The following is a 17,179-nucleotide window of genomic DNA, read 5'->3' as shown; positions in this document are numbered from 1 at the left end:
ACAGCACAAAAATGAACACATCTATTTTTCAATAATTTCTACTAGATATATTTTAATGTTTTCTGTAGCCTGTAAAGAAAACACAGTTGTAATGGCAGGGATACGGCAGTGCACAGATACAGTTGCCATGGTTACTTTCCATAGAGCGGCTGGTATTTACTCCTTCTGCGCCACACACACACACACACACACACACACACACACACAACGCTAAAACGCCATTCTTAACATATTAACGGTCGCCCCTGTATATTTGGCAGAGAAACATAGAAATAGACGTGGACACGGTGGATGTGTGGCTTAGCTTTTTTTAAATATAGCAAGCAGTTGCTATATTTCAGCAGCTTGCTATAGCCTTTTATCACTGCTGCTGGTCAAGTTGACAATTAACGGCAGGCCACCAGGAAATCTCCCGGTGCTCACGATGGCCAAAAAAGTTGTCAAATTTGCAGTTGTACGTGTGCGAATAATTCTAAAAAATGGTCGCAGTCTGGAGCCCTGCGCTGCAGTCTGCCCTTGTCCTTGGCAGTGGTAGCACGTACCAGATGGTGATGGAGGAGGTGAGGATGGACTCAGTGATGGCAGTGTAGAAGTCCAACATCATTGTCTCTGGCAGGTTGAACTTCCTCTGCTGCTGCAGGAAGTACATCCTCTGCTGAGAGATGACTTTATTACAGTCAGTATAGTGAGAGTTTTCTTGAGAGCCAACATCTAGTGATCATTTGGGGATCTGCATGTACTTGCTTCAGTATTTTGGCTTGGTGGGTGTCATTTGGTTCTAGCCCTGGATTACATCACAGTGTTGAATTTTCTCATAGTCAACATCTTCAGGTTGTTCTCAGATCACACCTTATGTCCCAGCTCTTGATCCTCTCTGCTTTTCCCACAAGAACTGCACATTTATTTGGGGATGATTGTTCCTCAAAACATAGTCAACTGAGGTTAAAATGTGTGGATTCTGGGAATGCAACTGAGGAGTGTTTCTTCAAATCCACAGAAACTTAAATTCTTTTTTAAAGAAGAAAGCAAGATCACGCAGGGTTTGATGAAGAGACATTAAGGAGAATAGTTTTTTGCATAAACTAGATTCAAAATGTTTCATTAAGAGATGAAGATGGCATAGAATAAAAACAGGCCTTCTGATTACAGATACAGTTTCAGCTACAGTCATATTTGAATTTGTAATGTTAAGTGTACCTGTTATGCTTTAATTTATTTTCTATCATAGATATGTTACAATTTTGGATGTCCACAGCATGCCCATGACTTACAGGGACACACCAATCAACCCGCTAAGACTGTCTAAGTAATTCAACCGCTCTGCTCAGGACTACTCTTCCAGGTTTTTAGGTTGTTTTTTTTTTTGGTTGTGAAGTAAAGTTAGAAGGTGTTTTTGATAAACGGATGGCTTTACTTGTTGCTATAGTAGGCTAACTGCTAATCTACTGCTAATTGTAGCTACCATCAGCTAATTAGCTCAGTTAGCTGTACGGCTAGCTGACTCAGCCTGGACTGGGAGCCTGGAGCACAGGCCTGAAAACCCTGCTTGTTCCGGCAGTCCAAAGCTCCTCTGCTAGCAGTAGCGGTTACTTTTAAGCTATCAGTCCATTTAGAGCAGCCACAGGACATCAAAGGGAAACCCAGGAAATATTTCTCCTCAATACAATATGATCCTGTTTCACCAAAATCAGTAAATTAAGTTATAAAAGTTTTGTGTTTTCGTACAGTAATCTAATGTTTTTTCCCCAACCTATTTCTAGACTAATTTGTGGGCTGATAAATTCATCAAATCAGTGCCCCATATCACTAATTTCCAAGCTAAGTAAACATAGCTGTCATATGCACACTGGTATGAGAATGAGGCAGTGGAGGTGGTGCTCATCTCACCAGCCTTGGGAGGTTTCCAGAAGTTGACCAATCAGACGAAAATGGGATTTAAAAAACCTTGTTTCAGACAGAGGATGAACTGAGGCGATATGGTCAAAAATGTTATCAAGATAAAGCATTTCATATCATTCGATATCGATAATGATCATGATAAATGTCAAATCATTATTTCTTTCAAGGTGATTTTTGCTCCTGTGTGATAGTTGTAGAAACCAGATGGTTAACAGTGGTTAAACTCCTCTTTATGGTAAGAAAATGACAAACACCCACCAAACAGTCAGAACATTCAAAACAATTAGGATAAAATCTTTTTTCAACAAATAGGCATGAGTAAAAATTTTTTTCACCCCCTTTTCCTCAACAAACATTTATTAAACATTTGTTATATTGTTATTGAGGAAAATTATATTACGATACTTCATCATTATTGTTTTATTGCCCAGCCCTAACTAAGGGGTTGCCAAGGATCTGAAATGAGTGCGACCATAAGAAAATGAGTAAAAATATCGAGGTGAAAATTGTGAAATGAGAGAATTAGATCTTAAATCAAAAGGGCAGAACATTATTGTTAACACTATATTATATAAAATCCAGGTTGTTTAAGTGTATACTTTAGTAAACCATAAAGCCATTTACTATTTTGCTTTGCCGTTTTGGAGCTGAGAGAATCATGTTTTCACCATTTTCCCTTTTCAAATTACTTCACATAGTTTCCCCTGTGATCTGTTTATTCTTGCTAAATTAAAGGGAATAAAAGTCACAAGTAAGACGTTCATTGACTCTGAAAGCCTTGTGAGTCATGATTTCTGCTTTGACATGATAACCAGCAGAGCTGATTGAGGGGGATGACCTTCACAAATGTTTATCCAGGGCTGGTGCTCAGGGCAACCTAATATTGGCATTGGATTATTCCTACGTTCCTAATTAGTGCGCTTGGGCTTTGTATCAGGCAACCTCCATCAAGGAGCATCCATGCAATTATATTTATCACAATTCTAAATCTAAACAGGCTGGTGGACAAAAGGTTGTTTGTTAAGAAAGAATTTGGAAATGGTATTGATCTTCCTGTTGCAAATCCTGCCAACCGGGTGAGTTCTGTTTGTATTGAAACATAATTCTCTGATCTGGACCCCATTTCCCCCTTACTTTCAGTCCAGAATTTTGTTAGACCTACTGCACTTTCAATTTCCTTCAGAGTGTGCCTCTCTTAGTGCTTTCCTCTAGGGCCTGCGCCTTGGAAAGCAAAACTTTCTCTATTTCAGAGTGAGGGTGAGACTTTGGCCAGAATCACCATTATGAGTGATGAAAACTGAGCATTATCCCACACTTCCAGTGTTGCTTTATAAAATAACTCAAGGAATTGCATGGGTGAGTGATAAGCAGCAAGTTAAGATATCAATAAAAGTATTTAGTGTCAATCCTTAAAGGATTGGAACAGGATTTGTTTCAATAAAAGCAGTTCTCCTGCCAAATGAACAGGCCGTTTACGTAATCATGTACAGTACGTTCTGTGAGTTGGAGAATCCAAGCTGACTGGATATTCTCTCTGGAAAAGTCTACTAAGCGAGACCAAACTCATGTAGTGAACAGAGCAGAATCACATATGCTTGACCTTGTGGGGTCATTTTAATGAGGGAAACCTTTGAAGAAGTACACCAGCACTCCAGTATTTCATTAAACTTAATGATTTCCTTTAATTGTGCTTAAAGGTTGAGCAATAACCTGTTTTAATAAATGGGGTGTCTTTAATTTACACCTATTCACAGTGAGACTGGGAAGAGCATGTTGAATCCACTTCTTAAAAGAGAGAAATACAAAAGCTAAAGTGAATGATAATGATGGTAAATGACTACAATTGTCTCTGCCAAGAGATATTAAGATAATTAAAAAAATCAAAAAGCCACACTCAGCCAAACTTAAGTTCGTCAGTTCTCTGTTAATGACTCCCCTTAAGTATATTTTGAAATGAGATTTGGCTGTCTTCTGTACTTTGGTCCACAGCACTGAGCAGCCATCCTCACCAGAGTTTGCATTTGACAAAGATTTAGTCAATGTAATACTACTACTAAATAGTTCTGTGGCTGCATATGACAATATGGAAGTGGTATGTCTGAGTTAAAATGGCAATGTTGGTTTCTTGTTTTGGATTAATTTTCTTATATTTTTTTCCAGTTTTCTGGCTTGGTTAAACTGACAGACAACCCTGCGTCCCAAGAGTAGCAGTGTTTTGTGGGATCTGTGCTACACTTCTCTGAATCCGTGTGCCTTAGATCAATGTTTTTTGAGTTAACAGTAGCCTGGAGTGTGCACCTGCGACCTGGCTGCAGAGATTATTCTATGCCTCTGTTCAATAAGCCAGAACCATTTAAACCAGCAGGACTTGTTTTGTGCAACTCGCCTGCTCATTGAACGGGCTCCCCGTTTATCGTTTCGTTTATGCATCTTGCCTGCCACTGTTCGCACAACACACAGGAATGCCACATTAAAATTGCATCCTTCAACGCTGACAAATAAATTAAAAGCTGAGAGGTGTGAATTGCATGACAAGCTTCTAAAATCTTTAAAGATAATGTAGGTTCTTGCATGCTCTCCCCTTGTTTGCTTAGGTTTCATCTTGGTGCTCCAGTTTTCTTTCACCTTCCATCACTTTCTTCTTTCCATAGCTCTTGGCCAGAACTGGAGGTGAAGGGAGCTGTGAAATGTTTAAGAAATGAGTTTGCCAAAACATAAGACTTCCCTTGAAGAGAGCACTGTTTTATATGTATACACATTGCATACACACATTCACAATGCTTTACAAATGTGCTAAGTAATTGGTAAAGGTTTGAGTCGTGGAAACTGCCCACAGTGTTAAATTGCACTCCAGTGTGATCAATAGATCAGATCACCTTTTTTAAAGAGTAAGATCCTTTTTAAAAACAGTCACTATATCACTCTCGTCAAAGCCACCAGACTCACTTCAGTGGACGTACTTTGATGGGGCGCAATTGCCCACAAGGATTACGTTGCAGCCCTGCACATGGGAAAATACGGTTTAAAGAATTCTTTGTCCCTTACACTTCAAAGTACTCTATAAGATGCTCTGATCTCAGATTTGGCTGATTTAAGGATGTTTTGTTCTCTTATCCTAAAACAAATTGCATTTTCAGTAATGCTATCACTGACGGTTACAGTTTTGATCATTTTGTTATGATGGAGTCAATCCTAAAGTAGCCGTTTTCTGTTTTTGCTATCTAATTTATTGTCTAATTATTTTCCTTATGCATAGTTGTTGTGTTATGTATTTTTTTCTGCTTGTTCTTGTGTTTGTTCTGTGACACCCATGAGCACTTGGCTGCCTGATAGCTCTTAAGCCTAATTACAGTTTGCAGAATTTTCTGAGTAATGACAGCTGTTCTTTGAATAATATCTACTTAATGAAAGGGTTCTTTCATTTTTATCATCACGCAATGAAACCACAGGCCACATCCATTGTAACTTTGACTGCTCATATTAGGATGTAGGTGTCTTTATTTTTAATCAAGCATAATGTAAAGCCTATAGTTATGATTCAGACCCTTTCTAATATGTTAGTAAGCTAAAACCATGAACACACCACTGAAATGGATAGAATATGTCATAAATTCTGATTACACAAAAACTGGCACAGTTAATCTTTAAATAACCCCTTTTTCATTATGGACATGCTCTTATGTCGACATACTTTTTGGACTCACGGTATACATCTGAGTATTCAATCAATTATTGAATCAAAAACAAGATAAAAATGAAAGAAAATGAACTAAGTCTGGCACAATGCCACAATAAGTTACACTATGGAGCTGAACGCACCTCTGTGCTGCTCTTTGAGAATGCATTGAGAGTTCTCTGTAACGTTTTTCACAGAGTAGTGTCTATTTGTCCATTCCCTACATCAGACTTATTTCACTTGAGAGCCATGTGCTCCCTTCAATTTGTAGAACTCCAACAAACTGCCAAACACATCTTGGTGTTATCTCTTTCCATTTCACAGACCTCCCTCCTCTTTAGCCCATTGCAGTAAACATCTCTGAGCTGTAGCTTTGAGTCTCCACACTTGTAATGTGCAACCAGGGAGCAACTCCAAATTGCAAAGCACACTGTTGTTTCTGCTGTTTTAACGTGATTGAGACATTCTTTACAAAGGATACACACAACCAATAAATGCAATGTCAACAAGATTAATACTGTTATTGACTGCTTATAAATATATAAACAGATGTTTGCTTTTGATTTATCCAACTAATTCTCTTTAGCATATCTATTCAACTTTAGATTACATGTGAGGAAATACAAATCAGGGCTCAGATAGGCCCTGGCTCCCAGAGGGTCTCCTGTAGTTGGTCTTAGTTTGAATGTACAACAGATGATTCGATAAATATTGGTTGTGTTGGAGCTATTATCTTCAGCATGTCTCTGCAGCTGGTTAAGACCAAATAGTTGTTTGTTCAAATAATGCATGGAGCCGTTTCGTCTCACTTCATTGGATTCTAACTATTCAGTTCATACATATATTAAAGTATTGAAATATGGTTATATGGTAATAAGTGTTTAATGATTAATAGATCACCTTTTGGTGCTTGTTTGTTTCGGGAGTTTAAACTACACTTGTCGTCTTTACATGTGCACTGGTGCACATGTACCTACAACGTGAGCGTGCATGCTTAATGGACAGCAGCACCAACACTGTAGGTCTGCAGTAGGCTACATGTAGGTCTCCCCACAGATAATAATAGAAATATATACAATATTATAATAGTTAACACATGCAGTACCTGAAAATAATCGTAGGACAGCTTGGTAGCTTGTTGTTGGAAATGAAAACTATTTTGAAGCCTAATGTTATGCTATGGACGAGCTGGTACTACAAAGCAGGATTTGACGTTAGCGAGGTAACCTCAGGACTAAGTCCGGGTTTTCAATCCTACGACGTTGGTTCACTCCTCACTGGGGTACATCGCCATAGTAACAAAAAATGGTTTCATTTTTATGTTAGGCATCACATAGATACAGTCTTCTGACCAATTTTTGAGCACTTTTTATGGCATGAATGGATTTTTCATTTTGTTACTTTATGAAGAAATTTAAAACAATCTTTGGAACATTTTGACTATGTTAAATAAATGGCTGTGTTCAAAACAGAAGGCAGTTGCTCGCTGCCTTGTTACTCTAATGGACAGGGGCCTCAGAAGGTTTTCATTTCGAGTGAAGGCATCTCTGTTAACATTGGTTTCGACCAGCCTCCTAGGGCAGCACTTACGGCAAGTGTGACGTCAGCACACAGGCTAAAATGATCAGTGTTTAGTTCAGGCTGACTTTTCAAAAATCAAAACTACTAAAAACTTTTAAAAACGTATTACGCTGGTTTCTGGGTAATAGGCAGCTTCAATGCTGCCTTAAAAAATGGATCTGATTTATGAAGTGACGAGTTCTTGAAAGTGTTGGAATGACCACTTATTCAGTGCCTGCAGCTTTTAATGACGAAAGGCCGAAAGAATAAGGCTAAAATTATCATACATGCCATATGAATACATTGAGGCAACACATTAAGTGAATGGAACACACAAATGTAGTAATAGTCATGTGTTTGTGCCCTAATGATGGGGCAGTGACCTGTTAACTTACACATTCTCACACTTTTTTGCCAGCTGTCCTACCTGCATTTGGCAGCTGCAGCTGTGTTGCTTTTAGCCTGGACTACGTGTTTAATTTCTTTGTATTTGCCGGCTCAGTACAAGATGTGATTGGGCCAGCCTAGTGTATTTATAGAAAATGAACCAACGGGCCGCGGCTTCTGCTTTATTGTGCAGTCGTTAGCAATTAAAAAAAGTAAAACAAACTGCCATACAACTGGCCCCGAAGGTGCTTCGGCACCAGGAAAATGCCACATTACTAATGCAGGGCTGGCCATATATTGTGTGACCATAAACCTGTTGAAGTAGCAGAGGCTGGACAGTGAAGAGATGAGGGGTAGCTGCTCAGCATATGTTGTATGCTCATGCTCTGGACTGTGTCCAGAGGCATTGTTCCAAAAGATTTGAGAACCAGACAGCCTTAGCCCCTCCGGCTGTGTTTGCTTTTGTATGTAACTCATGTGAAATTGATGTGTGGGAGGACACTGATCCATGCTGAAATGGGACAACACCCGAAACAAATGTCAAATAGATTCTCATCCATACCTTCCTCCAAGCATCACAATTTTGCTTGTCCACATCTCTGACAGCTGTGGGAGGTCAGGCATTCAAATTAAAGGGGCACATAAAAAGTAAAGGCCCAGTTGTAACCAACTCGCATGCTTCATTAATCACGGGTAAGCGGAGAACATAGATGAAAGGGGTTAGCTTCCTCCCAGCAGGGACATCTGGCACAGATAGGAATGTGCAGGATATCATTCTTCCCAGAAGACCCTCTCAGCTCCTACATGAGTGTGACAGTACAGCTCAACAACAACATGACATGTTATTTCTTCATCTAGTAGATCATGCCTGTCTTCATGTCATTTCTTGTTTCAGCTTATCTCTGAAAGCACAAACCAAATGTAGGCGTGTCAAAACATTCATATCTATCATGGCATATGTACAGTATATTTTGTAATTTATGCCAACGTTAGCATCAAATTAAGGTAAGAGGTTTCAGCACTCACTCATTATTCAACATTCATTCTTTCCCCTGTGCAGAATGCCTGCTGCACTTCATCAGAAATGTGCTCTTGTCCCAACTGTCTATAGCGCCTGAATAAAATCTCTATTTTTTAACTTCTCCATCTTGTATCAGAATCAGCTTTTATTGCCAGGTATGTGTACACATACGAAGAATTTGACTCAGGATTGTGCATTGCTCACGATGTGCTTACTCATACTATAATACAAAATCACAATAATTAAAATAAAATCAGTCAGACAGACTTCAGAGTAGACAACACAAATATACACACTATGAACAAAAACATTATAGACATATTGACAAATAGTACAATGAGCAGAGTGCAAAGGATGCAGGAGTATGTACATGTTGGAGGTGGGTGTGATATATAGATACATATACATGCACACATGTACACAGTGCAATAAAGCACAGTGCAAAGGATGCTGGAATAAATAAGTATAAATAGTTTGTGCAGTAGTTGTGACTTGAGGTGGATTGGTATACAGTATCTACAATATGACAATATGTGTATATGAACAGCTCTGAAATAGTGAATGGTGAATAAAAAGTGTTAGCCAGTAAACAGGTGGCTGATTAGAGGCAGAGTTACTGGGTTATTGTGCAAGAATTGTTCCTGACACCATGTGTCAGAAATCAGCTGTTCATCAAAGTGATGGCTTGTGGGAAGAAACTGTTCCTGAGTCTGTTGTCTTTGGCATAGAGTGCTCTGTAGCGCCTAACAGAGGGGAGAAGCTGGAATAGATTGTGACACAATTTATTTTGTCATTGTCATGTTTTGTCATTGCCATTTTTGAGTTTTATGAAAATATGTAGAACACCATTAACTAAGGAGACTTCAGTCTTCAGTCTAGACGACTTGGTCCAACCTTGCATTCAGGCTTTGACCTGCTCACCATTAAAACGCATGAATGAATGCCACAATTAGTTGCTCTGACACTCTTAATCAATTGCTTTTAATATATTTGTGCCATTTAAATAAGCTTAACACTAATAAAATGGTATTTTGTCCTCTCCCCTGCAGTTTCCTTGTGCTTTATTCAAGGCTCGAGACTAACAGCGTCCTGTCCTGGGGAGGACAGAAAATGTGTTTTGGACGAAGAGAAATATTCTGTAGGACGCTTCTAGGACGAAAGGGATTTTGTGGGCCTATGTGTTTATTTATTACGATCACTTAGCAAATGACAAACTGAACCGACTGAGCGCTGACTACAACGGAGGCCTTCGTCTCACGCTATTACTACAGTCACGCCGGACTCACACTGGAGGCAGGCTGCTCACCTGTTCCCGCGGTACAGGTACATTGATTCTCTCAGTGTCGCGCTGTGTATGCTAGCGTTAAGCGCCACACATCAATCTTCTCACGCAGTGAAAAACAAATCTATATTGTGATAACGTCGACTAGTGGCGAGAATCGTCTCCACCCATCTAATGCAACTCTGCATATGCCTTGATCGTAAAGATATCCGCACGCGCTGAGGCTCTACCAGCAGACTGGCTGGTAGTTTTGCATTATAAACATCTAAAAACCTGAAGCACAATCTGGGTCTGTTTGGGACTGTGAGCTGCACTTTATCGGAGCTGCAGAAGTTAACATGAGGATTTGCGCTGAGATGACTGCCTGATTGTTTTGGTTTCTACCTCAGACGAAGTGCAGTGCAATTGTTTCATTCAGTACAGTCTGAAGGGGAGTAGCCTATAGGTCAGGTAGACTTTTACATAATATGAATTCTCATTAAATAATGATGTTAGTCTCATAATGTTACGATTTTCTTCTGGACATTTAAGAGAACAAAGCGATTCTGAATGTGCAGTAAGTTTTGAACATGAGCAGAAAACCTATTGAAACAAAGTCCAAGAGTTTATAACTGAATTGAAGTTAAATAATTTATCCTCAAGATAAAAAGGTGCCCCAACAGATAACTTTTCAGTTTTGTTTGAAGCAAGCAAAATAAATATTATTTATTTTATCAATTTAAAATCATTTATTATGTCACTAACAACTGTAGAGGATAATAATGTAAAGAAACAACATTTTGATTTTGGGACGCTTTACATTAACTTCAGGACGGTTCAAATTGTTGTTGTTGTGAAAAAAGTTAGTCTGGAGCCCTGTTTATTGCTTAACTTTTCAGTCTCCACCTACCCTACTACTGTTGACATGCTTTTCAAATTCCCAGTTGTTTGCCTTCAAATAAAATGTACATAAAAACACACTCAGCATTTATATTATTAATGTGTCCCTCTAGCCCACCCCATGCATATTTGTATTATTTATTATGTTAATGAAAGCAATAATTAAGACAAACTACAAGACGCCAAGGACACTACACTACATTGTTGAGAGAAAGTCGTCTTTCCTAAATGTGGCCTGCTGTGTGGAAGCATTATCACAAGCTATTGCAGTGCATGGCTGAGTTGTCTGATGAAACTGCCATTGCCTGAGAGAAATGATGCAGTTTGCTGGTAAGCAAGCTTTTACGTGATGGCCGCTGTGTCAGCGGGCAGCAGATGATAATCTTGCCGAGTCGACGCCGAAAACGATAATCAACTTGCTTATGGCCATCATGAGAGGGAACAATGCAAGAGGAGAGACACAGAGCGTCTTTAATTATTAATACTCTGGCAGCAGCCTTTTCCATGTAAGCAGTGTTAACCTGCTGCTCGGGCATTCAGACGCCATAGGAGGTTCTCATGCCCTAATGGGCTCTGTAAAGTGTTACTGCTCAGACCACAGAGAATACCCATTTTCATCATCATTGTGACAGGACTCATGTAAATTCTAGCTGCCCCAGACACTTGTAAACTGCCATCTGGTCTAGTTGTCATCAACACAATCCATAAATAAGAAATGAATTGTATTTTCTGTTTTCTTTGTTGTGCTCTTTTTGTTGCATTTTGTCTTGAAGCTTTTGACATGTCATCTTAGCAAGTATACATATTGACATAAGAATCATCACAATATTTACATAACTTAGCTTTGGTGGGATCCACAGTATTTGATTTTTCAGTAGAAATACCTTTGTTTAACCATAAAATGGTGCTAAAGGAGCGACAAAAAATTGGTTCACATGAATAAAAAAAGACACTGTATTCAGTGACAAGAGACAATTACAAATTTGATAGAAAAGAAACCATTTAACAGTAACACTTTGCTAATTAGTAAGTTAATAAGATGAAGTGTAAGTGTAATCTAAAATATATTTTTATTAAAAATAATACACACAAAAGTAGTTATGAACCAGGTTGGTGATGCAGCCTACTGAAGCTGGGGAAAATTAGACAGCAGAATCCCACAAAAGGTCAGTGCAGTACCGATGAAACACATGCTAACTCAAAATTAAAGTGCATAGTGCAAAAGCAGCTGACTACACACATGCAGTGAAAGGGGTCACCGTGACACTCCTGGATAGGACCCTGTCAGAAAACAAAAAAGAAAAGAAGCAGGTTTAACAGATGGCTGGGTCTCCAAACAAAACACAATTTCAGCACAACCAATAAAAACTCTTAAAACCAAGCAAAAGCTAAAGGTGATCAGTGGATATAAAACACCCTGTAGAAAAACAGCAGTTGGTGCTAAAGGGAAGAAAAGAACAGAGGTTACATACTAAGGCCCGGATCAGATAGAAAGCTCATTGCAGGTTCCAAAACGCGAGGCGCACAGCAATGCCTTTGTTGTTTGAATTTGGAAAAGAGCAGTGTGCTGTGTTATTTTATTTTTTTTTATGTTGCTAGGCAACCACCGAATCAGCTGTCCCATCAGGCTAATCAAAGATTATAGTGCCAGCGATCTATAGGCCTTATCTTTGGTTTGCCGCTAAATAATAACTGTTGTATTAGCAGAAACTTGGTCACAATAACTCACAGGTTTGTGACTTTTGTTGCTAAAAACATCTGCTTTAATAAAATAGACAGAGGGCGCTTGCTCTGGCATTGTTTTGAGGATGAGAGGTGAACAAACACAAAGGAGTCAGGGACACGGAGATCCGTGTGGGTACATGAGACTCTCAGAAAGGGGAGATACCGCTGGTAGGCTACCACCAGCTGGTCCAGGAGCTTCGTCATAGGGCCCGTGTCCACCAAAGCGTTTTTTGCCAGCTGAAAACGCCAGCTGCTTTTCTGAATACGCCCAGCAGGAAGTGCTGTTGGGTGTTTTTGAGGCGCAGCGTTTTTTCCGACTGCTTTCGTTGCTATGATACATATAATCCGAGGGAGTGATGTTGCAAGTAGTTCTACCTAACTTTAATGGATCTAAAAATGTCAACACAGAGTAGAGTACTTGCTCTGGCCCTTGCTCTGTATGAAGAGAAGGCTGAAGCAGGTAGAGAAAGAGGACAGACTTGCCGTATGTGGGTTTGGCGAGTACCACCGTTTAGTCCAAGAGCTGAGGTTGGACGAAGCCCGGTTCCAGGATAGTAACCGTTGCTACGGTGTGGTATTTGTCTCGCCCCTCCTCTACTGTGATTGTACGGCTGGGTAAAAAGTGGCAGTGACGAGCGCAGTGTTTTTCCCAAAGTCGAACATTTTTCAACTCTCAGCGACCGGGAAAAAACGCCCAGTGCGGAAAAGACGCTTGACGCGTTGTCACGCTGCTGCTGTTTTTACCAGCTTGTTTGGTGGACACGGGCCCTTAAAGCCCCCCTCCAGTGTATTTTGACATTTCTATTATATTGATAAACATCATTGTGAGCTAGCTAACCAATTTATCATGTCATTTACTTAGAACTTACAGTAGGTATGTCTCTCTGTGATTTGTTGGTTTGTCTTTCTAGTTTATTTAACTAAGTTGTAGTTAGCTAGCATAGTTATTGCAGAAAGTTAGCTAACAGAGGGTCTTAATTTTATTTTTCTGTTTCCTTGGTTTAGTGTGCTGTTCATTTTCATTATGGCATTTGTGCGTACGGGGTTGGAGGACAGATGCAGTTGCATTGTACTGACGGCCGTTTAACCAATGCATCGGCGGAGGCAACGGTATCAGAAGTCTTTACATACAGTTCAACAGAGTAATAGACCCCCCACACCCCCGCGGTAAAGTAAGTGCACCATAAAACGTAGTGGGAGTTATCGTGTGCAGTGTGTGACAGGATCATCGACTGTATGATTGATAACAGCTGATAGGCGCACATTAGTTTATATCATGGGTAAGTAATAGCTACTCCTGCCAGACAGTACAGTAAACTTTTCAGTGTAGTGATGTTAACACAGCATATCGTTAGTGGACACTCCAGCCGGTCAGTTTTTGGTTGTCATGGTAATGTATTACGTCCGACTATTAACCACACCCCCATTCTCTGTTTGAGAAAGAATGTTAATAAAATAATAATAAAATAAACAATGGCTAACAAACATGAGGCAAGCAACAGGAAAGTGGAGTTCTATGTAAACTGGGTTCTCTTGTGGGGAGAATTTGATTCATACGGGTAGCTAATGAACGCAATTAGATGATACTAACTCGGTTAAATTTGTCTAGGAGTTTTAAAGATTAAAGATACTGGATTAACAGACTATTGGACATCACTGATCACAGAATTCCTTGGTTTGGTCTTACTGCTTGTCGTTTCTCCCAGCCGGGATTGCTGGCCGGCGGCCTCACGCTGGCGGAGTTCCGTGCGTTCTCGGTTATGACGTCTTAAAGCCGTCGGCCGGTTGCTTTCTCTGCCAGGGAATTGTTCCGGAGGTCCATCTTGGTCGGCTTATTGAAGAAACTTGCAGTGGGAGCCTTTATAACCCTGGCTCATGTTAGAGGTTTGGTTACTGCTGGCGGGCCCACGTGGCTGGGTCCGGCTTCGGTGGGAGCAGTATAAGTTAGTTTGACGAATAAAGCTTAAAAATAACTTGGTCGTTCTTGAATTAAACTAGTGTATCTTAACGGTCTAATAACTTTTAACAAACAAAATAAAATAAAATAAAAAGCAAATAAGTTGCTTGAAACGATGGAAAAGCCGAGGTCGCGGCGCTTTGCATGTGTGGCTTGAAACGAACAAAGAGCCTTCGTGGTAAACTGGATCGAACTTCTTAGGGCGTTGCTAGGAGGAGGAGCACGCTGGGCGCGTGCAGAAGTGAAAGGGGAAGAGGACAAGAGAAAACAGGAGAGGCAAGAGAAAGAGCGAGCGTGTGTTTGTTGGGGCGTGGTTCCCAGAGGGCAGTCCTTTGTTGCCCTGAGGGAGGGCTTTGTTTCTGGTTTCCTGAGAGACTTAACTTTTAATATGTCTATTCAAAAAAATCTATTTGCGCATATTGTAATCAAATATCTTCCCACAATCAAACCTTAAAACTAAGAACGGTATAACCGTTTGACAATTAAGGTTTGATTAAAAGGAAAACAATTGTCAGTAGTTAACCTTAAGGTTAGCATTTCCTAGGAATCACATTAGATGAGCTTAACTAGCTTCCTGGATAATATTGGTTGTTACACATTTTACTTGGAGAATATAAGCAAGATACGTGAATGGCATCAGATTATGAACAGGTAAATACAGAGTGACATTTATACATTAAACGGCTTTTCAGAACGATGGCATGTAATACTTATTTTTTCCACTTGGGGGAGCTTGGTTCCATGACCATAGCTTTGATTACACACGATCATTTGCTCAGGAGCTGGGAAATTTAGTTATTTAAAATTAAATTAGAGCTGGAAAATTAATCGAGTTAGTATAGGATGACATTTCTTTATCATATCATTTCTAAAGGAAGTGTCAAAGTGTGGGAACAAAGCATTGGTTACAACATAAAATGAAGAAATGTCAGGGATCCTTGCTGGAAATGAAAACACTCCAAAATGAACTTATTTAGATTCTTTTCAACAACAATATCGACAACATGGTAACATAACTACTCAAATGGAGTGGAGAGAGCTAGTTAAGTAACTTAAAGATTATTTAATTAAACAAGGTAATACTTTGAGTTTTGAGGAGACAGCCCTCCTTGTTTACACGAAGGAATTCGGGGCTGTCCTCCTCTGGTGTTCTGGAGTTTCTCACGCCTGGCTGTGAAGAGAATATCCTTTGATGTGAGATAATTAAACAAAGAGGGAGGTCAGTTGCCATGGTTACTTGTGTGGGGGGCAGTTTAGGGTTTCCTGCCCTCTTAAAAAGAGTTCTGATAGGCTGTTCCGGAGAAAGCTAATTTCTGGTTAGTGTTTCTTTGTCATTTTAACAGTCATGCACCGAGCCTTGTCTTGGCTGCTGCCAAAGGTGGCCAGTTTTACGATCGAACTGCCGAGAAACAGCACTTAGGGAGAGCAAACCTTTCACCTCCGCCTTTGGTCGCAAAGGTTAGTGATGTTTCCAGTCAGGATGCAAACCCCCTCCTCTTTCTCCCAGGGAGAGAGAAGGAATTTGGATAAAATGCACAAATCCACACAGGTTTGTTCACAACAATCCGATGAATTGATTGTCTGTCATGATTAAAAGAGAATTTCAACAATTATAACAAAATATGCTTCTAAAATGAATTCTCTACCCTAGCTTTAAGGTGGACTAATGTTTAAGGTTGAAAAAAGACATTTTGTGACACTATATATTTATTGTATATTTTATTACATATTTTGACACATTTTGAAAATCATTTGGTACATATTGAGGCTAATCCTTACTGCAGCAGTCTGGCCAGTCTGGTGCATGCCATCCTCTCTCTTTTCCCCCGGCCTTTCCTGTTTCTCACTATCAAAGTGGAAATGGTGGGGGGAGACAGAATATATTTATTTCTCTATATAATATAAATTCGTAGATTTCGTGGCTGTGTGGAAAGAGTCAGATATTTTCCGAAAAAATTTAAAACATGAGTAGGCTCCGTCAGACCCACTTATACCGTGTATTTAGTAGCACATGGAGGCTGTTGAGTAATATACCTGTTTATAAGAACTGGCCCCTATTAAATAGTATTACAGTATTTTATTATGCTACTGTTGTAAAATATTCATTGTGAATTGTCCCCAAAAATAATTGCGCACACATTTGAATATTTCTATTTGAGTAGTAATGATCCCCAATTTATCTCTATTTTTATTCACTTCCTTTCACCTACCTCACTTCCTTTACCTCACTTCCCCCGCTTTCACCTTTCATTCTTCCTCATTCACCTGATTGGGGGGGTCTGTGGTTCAGGAGGTAGCGTGGGTTGCCCGTTAATCAGAAGGTCAGTGGTTCAATCCCCAGCTCCTCCAGACTGCATGAAGTGTCCTTGGGCAAGATAATGAACCCCAAATTGCTGTTCCGCCAGTGAATGAATGTGTGTGAATGCAGACGTAGTGTAAAAGCACTTTAGTGGTCGAAAAGACTAGAAAGGCTCTATACAAATACGGAGCATTTACATTCAGCCACTACATGATTACACACTCTTTCTTATGACAAACTGTGTTTAAATTGAAAACACAGAATTTGGAAAAAATTAAAACTGATTCTGATACAGGTAAAAATTTGTGTACTGGGTCCTAGGGGAAACACTGCACTGTGTCTAAAAAGAAACATAACTGGTACACCCTTAACTAAAGTACTCTGTATAGCAACACAAGATCACAGCTTTTGTGAGTACAGTCTGTTGGTAAGACAGAGCTAGAGGAGAGCCTGTGACTGTGAGATGTTGGGATAGAGCAGCTGTCACACCGGCT

The 17,179-nt window shown here is 39.8% G+C and overlaps 1 long non-coding RNA gene across 1 annotated transcript; it reads right to left on the bottom strand.

The window, feature by feature from the left end:
• Window positions 1-11,755: 11,755 nt before the first annotated feature.
• On the bottom strand, window positions 11,756-12,264 carry LOC123983493. The gene is made up of 2 exons (XR_006828194.1): window positions 12,177-12,264; window positions 11,756-11,985 (listed from the first exon to the last, which is right to left on the bottom strand). It is a non-coding gene; the product is annotated as an uncharacterized LOC123983493 (long non-coding RNA).
• Window positions 12,265-17,179: the final 4,915 nt, after the last annotated feature.

Source organism: Micropterus dolomieu, linkage group LG02 (assembly GCF_021292245.1).
Source record: "Micropterus dolomieu isolate WLL.071019.BEF.003 ecotype Adirondacks linkage group LG02, ASM2129224v1, whole genome shotgun sequence".
Taxonomy (NCBI): domain Eukaryota; kingdom Metazoa; phylum Chordata; class Actinopteri; order Centrarchiformes; family Centrarchidae; genus Micropterus; species Micropterus dolomieu.
Note: the sequence above shows the minus strand (reverse complement) of the source record. Positions and strands in the feature narration are given on the sequence as shown.